Source organism: the organism of the source record quoted next, unplaced genomic scaffold (genome assembly GCF_019419815.1).
Source record: "Pyrus x bretschneideri cultivar Hongxiangsu unplaced genomic scaffold, Pyrus_bretschneideri_v1 Contig89, whole genome shotgun sequence".
Lineage (NCBI taxonomy): Eukaryota > Viridiplantae > Streptophyta > Magnoliopsida > Rosales > Rosaceae > Pyrus > Pyrus x bretschneideri.
Genome location: NW_025999830.1, coordinates 1,141,571 through 1,153,048, shown reverse-complemented (window position 1 = coordinate 1,153,048; position 11,478 = coordinate 1,141,571). Strand labels below are relative to the sequence as shown.

At 37.2% G+C, this 11,478-nt stretch overlaps 1 pseudogene; it reads left to right on the top strand.

Moving 5' to 3' along the window:
- The first annotated feature begins 219 nt into the window (after positions 1-219).
- Positions 220-11,173, top strand: LOC103959505 (annotated as a pseudogene).
- Positions 11,174-11,478: the final 305 nt, after the last annotated feature.

Below are 11,478 nucleotides of genomic sequence, written 5' to 3'. Positions count from 1 at the left end.
TGACGAGTTGCCATGGAATCTGGCAAGTTCTCCATGATCCCAGTTAAGGTAAGCCTCGGGACAATCCAAATGCTTCTTTTAAAGACGATCTAGTCCTGGATTTGACCCTTGTACTTGGTTTAGAGGAAAATGGATGCAGAAAACACCCATGGAGCTTAACTCAGCTCTTCGATGATGGACCCGCGACCTTGCAGGCTTTTTTCCAACCACTTTCCGGCCATGACTGAGAACCAAAACGGTATAACTCGAATTACTACCCTCCTAGCTTCATTTTGGGTTTCAAATGGTGAATTTTAGTTGAGATTTGAAGTTAAACAAAGCTTGGGAATTTCCCAACAATTTTTCCAAAATTCGGCGACCTATGAGCCCAAACGAGTCAAACTCGACCAGCAACCCATAACTGGGCCCAATCCAATAATCGGACCCAATTCAATAACCCGGCCTAAACCCGATTCGAGTTTCGAGCCAAATCCATGACCTATTAACCTCAACCCAAAACCAGGCCCAACCCAAAACCAACCCAACCATGCAACCTAAAACCAACATCCGACCCGACTCGTACCTAATCCTAGTTTTCAGGATTAGTGCGTGGCCTGCACGTGGGTGTGCGTGGAGGGCTGTCATGGCTGGTACATGAAGCACACGTGCCTTCGCCGAGGTACAGTGCTCCACCATTGTGGATGGCTTCGCTAACGAATTTTCTGGCAAACCATTTTGGCGCGTAGAGGAACCTGAGGTCTTTTCTTAGGTTTCTTGACATGCCGAATCCGAATCCGCAATCTATTTTCGTAAATTCTATTGTTTTAGTAGAGTTTTATTAAATGGTCTCTATTTGTGTTTAGGTGCGTCGGTTAGAAATGATACCATCTTCTCTAGTTCGAGCAGCTCCCCAACAATGGAATATTTGTGAGTGGACCCCTTCTTAAATTGCATGTTTTTACAAAATATTAGGCTTGCATTCACGAAAAGCATGATTTCATGATTTTACATTTGATGCATTATTTATGATTTATCAAATTTACGCTTTACGAAAGGTTATGAGTTATTGGATTTTTGTATATGAAATTCTATGGATTTACGAAAATGATTTATCCTGGATTTATGAGATGAGGCTTTGAGCTTTTGAGCTCCAATGATTTAATACGAGATTTTGAGATATGTTTTCGATGCTTATCTAATGGGTTATCATACATCACATACACACAACACGAGTATGTAGACGTCTATGGTCATAGGACATAGTTGAGGATATTTATGTCATACCCCCAGCTTGACTAGCGAAACTAGTGTCGAACAGCTTCACTAGCCACGGTTAGTGTCGATGTGTTATGCATATGTTTCTTCTTTGGCATAACCTAGAGTCATACAACTTCATATTCGGGTGATGGGGCCTACCATGTTTCTTCACTAGCATAACCCAGTGTCGTACAACTTCACCTTCAGGTGATGGACAGGTTATGCCTTCAGGCGACTATAATACCCCTAGTTGAGTGCATCATTAATGTGATTTACAGATATTTTATGGATTTGCCTTTGGGCGACTATATTACCATTATTGAGCACTGGTTTACATGTACATGTTTTACGAATGTTTTTCATGGCATGCTAGAGTTTTTTAGAAAACCTATTATGTAGTACTCTATATGTGTTTTCAAAACAGGGGGTTATTATGTTCAGAAAGAAAATAGTTTTCATGTTATTAGTAGTATTATTATAAACTTTGGTCCACTCACCCCTTGTTTTGCGCCCCCTTCAAGAGTTAGAATCGAGGCATTCGATCCTGGCGTCAGGGCACTTCTGCATAGGTACGTTCAAGTCTTCTCAGTGTAGGACTCATTCCTTTGTTTGTACCTTTTTATAATAGTTCTTTCACATTATTCTTGATTAGTTGTATACTCTGAACACATTTCTGCATTGACATATTTCTTGCTAATTACATATTTTATTAGTATGCATGTTTGAAATGGCTTCGTCACCCTCGGTTGTCGCCCAACACGTGCCCATCCTGGTATACGAGGATATTGGTGTCGGGGCATGTCATAATTCGTTCCTGACCACCCCAATTTGCAACAACTATTTACTTTCTTTTTACCAATTAGTACTGCAATATAGTGGTATTCTTCTTCATTTGTAAGTGAGAGATTTTCGATTCAAGTCACATGGAATATCCCCTTCCCTCATAGTACAAAATCGCTAAAAACAATTGTTTACTTTAAAAAAAAAATTATTTGTGATATTTAAAAATGAGGGAATTGATCACAACACCTCTAACTTGGGTGAATTTTAACTAATTGAGCTACAAACAAATCTCGTATAAGGAGAAAAAGTATTTTCAAATAACCATAAACCTTGAAAATGCTTATAGTTAACAAAAATAAGAAGTGTATTTTCTGGCAAGCACTTGAATTTTTTGTAAAAATTATTGTGCTTTTAATAAAATTTATTTCATCAAAAATGTGTATTGACATGCAAGTGTCTCCCACATAAACGGTCTCAAATTAGACAAGCCTCTCGTTTGTGGACTCATGTTGTGTTTGCTTTCTTTTGTCAATACTCATGTTTGTGTTGATAGTTTCAAATCTAAGTAATATTTAGATTTACATGAAACACAATCACGTGAAAATTAGAGTATCATTGTTATTGGCCCTAAAAAAAATAAAGAAGTCCAAAAAATTAAAAAGAGTAGAAAAAAAAACCGGGAACCAGGCCGGGTCTTCACCGTTAAAAAAAAACCGGCTACCGACGACTCCCACCAAACATACAAATACAGTTTCTAATTTTGCCGCTTCGAATGATAAAATCTAAAATCCACCAACAGCTTCTCCAACACTCTTTCCTCCGTAGAAATGAGGTTTGAATTCGTCTCGCTCCGCCGGCTCGTCCGGCCAGCGATCCAATTCCAAGCGGAGCTTCAATTCCAACTCTTCGAATAGTAACTCCAAGAAGAAGCAGCAGCGGACGACGGCCAACCAGAAAACCCTTGGCGCCTCTTGGGGCGCCAATTCTCTCTCCTCCTCTCGCTTCTCCTTCAAAAAAGCTCCCTTCTCCGATTTCGGCAGGTACTTCTCTCTTCCTCTTTCGTTCATTGCCGTCAATTTTCAATTTTTGTTGAGAAATGCTTGGGGAATTGGAAAAATTGGAATTGGATGAGATCAGTAAAACCTAGTTTTGTTTTATTTTGCATTCAATTTTTGAACCTGTGTACTTGTTAGTAATTTGGAGTTATATTCTGATTGGACGTTGGGAAATTGGGTGCAGTTACATGGTAGAGAAGAACGGAAACTTCATAATCAGTTCGGTACGGAAGCTTCAGCTTCTTCACACAGTGGTTCAAATACCGGAAAAGATATCTTTCGCGGGGTTTCGATATTTGTAGACGGGTACACGGTTCCTCCCAATCAGGTTTGGTTGATTTCTTGTGATTTTCTGTTTGCCACGGTTGGCTGTTGAAAACGGATGTGATGTACAAGAAATAAAAAGAAAATGGAAAAGGAAAACTGAATCGCCAAGTTCATTAACGTTCCATTTATAGCATTAACATTTGTTGCAACTTAGTAGCGGAGAATGTATAATTTGAGCTTCCTTTTCTACTGATTTTCCTCAATGATTTGTGGCAACGATAGGGAGAGGAGTTGTTTCATTACTGCATGTGGGTTTTCTTTGACCTTGAGTTGTTGACGATAATCTGTTTCAGGAACTGCGAGGCTACATGTTGAACTAGAAAATATGAGAATTATTTTTCTAGACATCGTGTCACACATCATTTGCAGTAATCTCCCTGACAGCAAAATAAAAAATTTGAGGTTTGTGTATCTTTAATTAGTTTCAGATCAATAAAATCTTGAATATCGATATTTAATTGCTCTCCAATAAGTTTGATGTACGGCTCCTGATCCTAATACAGGTCTTTTAGTGGAGGGCTCCCAGTAGTGAAACCCTCCTGGATTTTAGATTCAGTTGCTGCTAACAAACTCTTGAGTTGTAAGTTCATGGGCCTTTTTCTGTCTTTTCTTCTGTCTTATTTTTCTTAAAGTTTTAATTTGGTCTTCTTTTAACTGATGAGATTTAGGGCTCAGCTAAGCGTTACTACCATGTACTGACTAAGTGGGTTGTATCTTGATACATGGGATAATTATATTAAATGCAACAAAAAGTAGCAGTTTGAAATTGGACGAGGGGTATTTGATTGAAGGAATGTTTTGTGTTGTAGCTTCTTACATGTTTCCCCTCAGTATAATTGATCAGGCTTTGATGATGTCTACTCACAGTCATCTATTTTTGTTTCCGAATGTGTGACGTGAAGAGCTATATATATTTCATTAGTCAATAGTTTAATATTTTAATTGTGAGGGATTTTCATTTTCTGATTCCAGGGGTTCCTTACCAACTTGAACAGATTGCTTGCAACCAACCAAGGCTGTCAGCCTTCTTTTCCCCAAAAGTAATCCCAGACTGTGGTGATCCTTTGAGGGATGCTGCTAATCTAGTAACATATGAAAGTGAGGTTACATCGTTGGTGGGAGCCATAGTGGAAGATGCTACCGGATCTGAAGTGGGCAGATCCACAGAACACGAAGGGCAAACTAGTGGAGAATCTGATAGCATTATGTTCGAGAATGACAATGGAGAACCTGGTCAGGAGCCATATGTAAGTAGTGAAAAAGATTGTGAAGTGCAAATTGTAGATATGACTACTTTGGACGCAGAAGAGGATGACAATGTAAAAGATGAACTTCAGTGTAGTACCCACCAAACATCAGCTTCAGATTGCAGCTACCGCTTCCCAAGCTCTTCAAATGTCGGGTCTATTAGAAGTCATTCAACTCTTGGGGATCCCAATTTTGTGGAAAACTATTTTTTAAGGTACTGAACTGGAAAGTAATTGTGTGCTCTCTCTCACTAGTGCCACATTTTTTAATCTTGGTTTGTGCCATCAAAAGCTATTTATGCCTTCACCTCTTTTTTTTTTCTTATGATGTTTTTTGTTGAGAAGGGTATATACTTTCCACTGACACTTGTTGGCATACTCCATGATTCTTGTTGGGTATATACTTTCTACTAATATTGATCTTATGCCATTTTCAAAACCAATTATCCTGACATAGTTACCAGTTAAAACTGCAAAAGGTATCTTTTGGAGGGACCCATGGAATTTGCTTATGGTGGGCAGTTCGGGCTTTGGTTGAGATGATACTTGTATATTTGCTTGTACAGTTTCAGAACTTTCTGATGTTGAGTTATATCTGTTATGTGGTTCTAAACTTCTAATGGATGTTGTATAATTGTGAACGATCAGTATTTGGCTCCTAATCCTATTTTGTTATACTAGTTAAACTTACTTGCAGTTTTGCTGCTAATGCTATTTTGTTATTCTAGTTAAACTTATTTGCAGTTTTGTTTTACTATCATGTTGGGTCTTTGGTTACTGCAGAGCTCAAGGCTGCACTTCATAGGAATGTGGAGAAATTGGTATCGTAAGCGTTTCCCAAGTTCCTCTAAAGGGTTTAAGAGCACAGAGCCTAATCTTAATGCTTCGACGAGTTTTCAAAAGGCTGCCATTATATTGACATGGTACCTTCCAAATCCAAGGCTGTTAAACCTGAATTTTGATTATTATATCCTTATACTTGTCTGGCAATTACTGGTCTCCCTGTGTTATCTGCTAACCAGATGGGCCTCCCTTGTGTGTTTTAAATTTTGACTTTCACTGGCCATGCTATCTGTTGAAAATCATCACTGTCGTCTTCTCCACTATTGGCCGCATATACCTTTATTATCAAGATGACTGTCATTCTTAAATCTTGTACCACAAATTCTCATCTCCAACACCAAAGTCATTTTTATTTTTCCAAACCCTTTTTAAGTTTTAACTTGTATCTTAAGGGCCAAGTTGAAAATACATGATTCCTATAATTTTATTTAATCCCGAGGGATGTTATTGATGGATTAATTAGAGTTGTAAAGTTGATTGATCTCATAGTAATATGCAATATGAATATCTTGGAAGAGATGATGTTTTCTGTATAACTAAGAATGTAACTGAGAGATAATATGCTCTTGTAGGACTGGTTTTTTTGTGTCAGTGGTCATCAGGAAACACCCTGAGTTTAAGGATAGGCCTGTGGCTGTATGCCATTCTGATATTCCAAAGGGAACTGCTGAAATTTCATCTGCAAACTACCCTGCTCGAACCTATGGTTGGTTTTGGTGACAAGTGTTTATAGCAGGGTTTTTCATTTTTGAATTTTATTTTGTCTTGGGAGGTTATATTTTGTCTTTAATAGTTTTATTTCTAACTTGCAGGAGTGAAGGCTGGGATGTTTGTTAGAGATGCCAAGGCTATTTGTACAAACCTTGTCATTGTTTGATTTTGAAGCTTCTGAAGAGGTATGTTTCTGGAAGATTCTCATTGTTTTGGCTTAGATACTTTTTTATAGAGACAACGCTCATTTTGTCATTTGTTTGCTGTATTTTACCTTGTTGACTGGGATTTTATAGGCTATTCGATCTGTTTTGTAGGTAGCTGATCAGTTCTACAACGTCTTGCATAAGCACTGCAATAAAGTACAGGTATATTTGCTTTTGGAAGCTAATTCTTAAAGTACATTGAGTTTTCAGTTGCCTTCGTGTTAATATTGAAGTTCTTGAATTTAGGCAGTAAGCTGTGATGAAGCATTTTTAGATGTCACCTGCCATGGAAGGGGTAAATCCTGAGGTGTTAGCTTCAACTGTAAGAAAAGAGATCTTTGAGACAACTGGATGCTCTGCAAGTGCTGGCATAGCCATCAATATGCTTATGGCTCGCCTTGCCACTAAAACTTCTAAGCCAGATGGACTGAAAAGGTGTGCTCTTTCTTCTATTCTTTTGTGTTATTGTTTGCTTCATATTTAAAACCAATGTGGAATTTTTTTCTTCAAATGTTTCATGTATGCCATTGTTTTTAGCCATCAACATTCAAATGAAATTTTGAATGCATAGGACGTGGAAACCTGTTGTTTTCCCTTGCCCATGCCTGTGATGGTTTTGTTTTGTCTCATTTGATGATAACATCTTGATTTATTTTCCCACAAATGTAGATATTCTTTTTCTTTTCTATATTTATATGTGTATAAGGAAGACTGTAGACTCCTTGTCATTATAATCTCCGTGTATTAAACACACACGCATCAGCCACAAAACTTTCAATGTTTATGTTTATGTAGCTCTTTCTGTTTGTGTTGGTGAAAAGTAGGAGGACTTAGATGCTATATACCTTTTAATCCTAAGTTGTAACAGTGATTTTTCATTTTAACTTTTGGGCTTTTGTATTGAATTTCAAATGACTATCAGTTTGTAATAGGGATATGGACAGCTCATGGAATACTCTTTCCTATACACACTTACATTGTTTTTTAGTACATCAGGTGGATGATTATTTACATCAACTTCCAATCAAGGAACTTCCAGGTATAGGACACACTTTAGAGCAGAAGTTGAAGAAACAAAATGTTCAGATGTGTGGACATTTGCGTATGATTTCAAAGGTTTATTTATTTATTTTTTTATCTGGGTCTTGATTTTCTTTCTTCATATACTGAGATGGTTCAGTTGTACTTTATCAGGAGTAACTTGCAATATTTAAATCAGCTTTTCTGAGATGAGAAGACCATGATCTCAATGGTTTTAGTTGAATTTATGCTTGATGTTTTGTTTTCTAAGTAGAGGAAATTATTAAAAATGGTTATGGAGACAGCTAAGTATACTGTATACATGGAAGTATAAACTTTATGAAGGGCAATTATTTATAGAAGACTGTTTCACACTACAATTCTATACAGCAAGGAAATTCTTGTCCCAATATTCTCTCTAACTTTAGACAAATATTTTTTTTTTTTTTTTTTTTTTTTTTTTTTTTTTTTTTTTTTTTTTGTGTGTGTGTTTTAACCATCATTGCTTACGTGTGGTCTTGTGCAGGATTGCAAGTCTATTGGTGCTGAAGCGAATTGGGGCGTGAGGTTCAAGGATTGGAAAGATGTCGGTAGTCTGTTAAACTGTTTTAAAAGGGAACTATTCCTGACATTCTAAATATCTAATTGTGCACTCGGTATTCAAACTCCAGTGCTAAATAGTCTGTCACCTTCTCTGGACCAGGTTTCTGAACCACCACCTTTATGTCATCTTGATTTGGGAGTTGTTGAGAGTCTTCCTCCAGAATTATTTACGGAACTAAATGGAATCTATGGTGGGAAGTTAGTTGATTATGTTGCTAAAAATAAACGAGAAAATTCCAGTGCTACTGTACCACATGAACAAGTACATGGTAATGTTTCTTTTATTTTTCCATAACTGTCTATTCATTGCAAACTCCATTATATTTCCCTTGTCCTGATATACATAATGGCTTTTCTACTTAGGTGCAAGGAGGGGGGTTGAGAGACTACTTGTTAAGGATGTGGTCCCCAAGAACGAAACAGCAGTAGAAATCAGGGTAAATTTTGTTTTCCAACTTTTTCTCTTTCTTCTGCAGTTCTATTTTGCCAATGCTTCATATATTCAGCCAGTATCTTTCATCAGAATTACGTAAAAGAAACCTTCTCTGTTGGACTTCAGATTAACTATAAGTTGACTTTCTATTTTACAAGCAATCTAGCTGTTTGCTCAGTTTCGATAATAATAGCTTTCGGTGATATGGCTGTAGTTGTGATGCAGTGTTAAGTTTAGATAACATTCCTGCCTTGTTTTGGACAGTACTAAATCAAGTTGTGGTTGGATTTTGAACTTTTTATATAAGAATCCCTGTGTTTTTTTCCGTCTGTTGCAAATGCTAAATGAAGGCTCAATTGGTTTATCTTGTTCTTACGCCTCTTCTTTCAATGCCTATGTTTTTATTCCAGAAAAAATATATTGTTATTGAGAATCTCTTGTTCTAGTTGTCTATTGTATATCCACGTTTTAGACTTCTATAGTTAATACAATTGGTATCTCTCCTCATGTGATATAGCATACAGTAGTAGAAGAAGAAGCAATTCCTTCTGCTGTGGTGGGAGGGAACCATCAAGTGGAAGTTTCTACATCAGGTCTTGGAAACACTGATATAATGCCGTCATCTTTAAGTCAAACAGATACCTCAGTGTTGCAACAGTTGCCTCAAGAACTGAGTACTCAGGCAGCTTCCTGCACACAGGAAAAATGACGTATCTTCAAGTGCTTCCTTGGGCCCTCCTGCAGAAAAGCCTCTGGAATTATTAGGTCCAAGTAACAAGGATCATTCGGGACCAAGTGATCCTGCTTTGAACCACAAACTTTGGATTGGAAGTCCTCCTGGGTGGGTTGATGAGTTCAAATCCAGCAAGTGCATGGTGTTAAATGTTTTTGCTGAGTTTTATTACAAATCAGGGTCAAGTCAAAATTTATCCACCATTCTGCGAAATACTATTTTGGAATCTCAACATCCTCCGGATCCAAGTTCTGACAGCTGGATTGAAGCTGTATACAGCTTCTCTGAGCTTCTCTGGGAGTATATTAACGTAAAGATTGACTCAGATATTGAAGAGATCTATGTTTGTTTTCGTCTTCTTAGAAGGTAAATATAGATGCCGATTGAGATCTATGTTTGTGACCAGTTTTTGCTTGCTCTTATATTTTTGAACGTTAATTAGTTACTTTTTAACTGATTGGAGTTTATATGTTCTATCAGGTTTACAATGAATTCAAAATTTTTCTTACAAGTTTACAACGATGTCTTTCCTTACCTTCAGGTGAGTAGTTATGTTTACATTTTGTAGTGCATTTATGGAAACAATCAAATCTTACTGTAGAGTCGAATATAATAATTTCTTATACCCAAAGTCCATGTGTTTCCAAAATCATAATTCTCAATATCTGTTTTCCTACGACAGTAGCATCTGCATACAGATAACATTTTTCTCTGATAAATACTAGGGCTGCCACCCTACCTGGGATGAGCTAGAAGTTATGGCCAAGAACAGCTAACTTCAGACTAAAGAAAAAACACTAGCCAACTGAAGTATTTTTTTTGTATTTGACATGAGCGATGCGACTAATTTATTCATGTACTGCATTTTTAATCTGTTTAATATTGTCAGACCTATGATTTTCCTTGTCATCCACCTCGTGGTTTATAGAGTTTTCACTGTCAAGTATTATGATCCGCTATTTTCATGTTTTAATCTTTCCTGTGTTCTGCTAATTCTTCCTCACGGTTGTGTTGATTTAATCTTATAGGCGTCTGTTGCTGAGAGTTGTGGAGGAAACTTGCACATATAGCTAGACTTGTGCTTATTGTCATTTGACTACACATTGTGCTGATTTTAACATGCCTTCCGTTTCTCAGCAAGGTGTACCTTGCAATCATAAGTTCGACGTCCAGGTTAGGTATTCACATCCGTTTTCCATCAATACAGGTGAGATTGCATTCCTGTTGCTTCAAAGCTTGTATGTTTCTGAGGATTGTTTACGTCATTGATACCTGTATTAATTTGATTCCGTGATTAACATATGACCTTGGTAATTTACGTGTGATCACAACAGGATGTGAGATTACAGTGATGAAACATTATGAAGGGCCTCTATCCAAAGACTTTGGGAAGAGATAAGGAGAAGGAAGAAGCTTAATGAAAGAATCTATCTCCAGTGGGCCTTCGTTCCCTACACTATGGAAATTGCCCTTAAACAATGACAATATATGGTAACATCGAAGAATAGTGCTAGATGGACCACAAATTTGTTTGATACCTACTCGTTATCTTGATTCTCAGACAGGCAATGCTTCCCTCCTCAAGAGCGATTGAGTTCGTGAAAGACTTGCAGAGGCAAAGTACAGGGACTCCAAGATGAGCTTGAACAGAACTCAAATGATGAAGGAGCTTCTGAGATTTTTGTTCCTTGAACTGCATCGTTTGGTAAACTACAAGGGTCAATCAAAACTACATGGACTGAATTGAAACATAACTTTGGCGACCAGAAGTGATATTTGGCCTAATTGGTATATGGCTACTAGCCTCTTTGTATAAGGTTTAGGTATTGTAATATTTAAGTATATGGTGGCAGAGCTACAATGAGGTCAATAAAGTGAATTGACTTCGATGCTTTATTTTTGTTAATCTACAAAAATCTGAGTAAATATGCAGATATGGATATAGTTATATTGCCGAGCAAATGTTTTCCTCTGAACTCTTTTAAGTTTAAATCTCCTCCCTCCCTCGTTTTAGATTGATTTTTCATTTTATCACAAAGGTTGAATTTCATTAAGGCTTTTTAGCCATATGGTCCATTAGATTTGCATAACACATTACATTGGTCCTTAAGATTGAAAATCAATAGAAATGGTCCCTGAGATTGTCCACCATCAATTATTTTGATCCTTCCGTTAAAAACTCCGTTAAGTGTCCCGAAGCTCTTGGCCAGAAGTTTGGGCAATTTTCAAGGCTTTGTAACTCAATCATTTCTTAACCAAATTCGACCCATATATATATCAA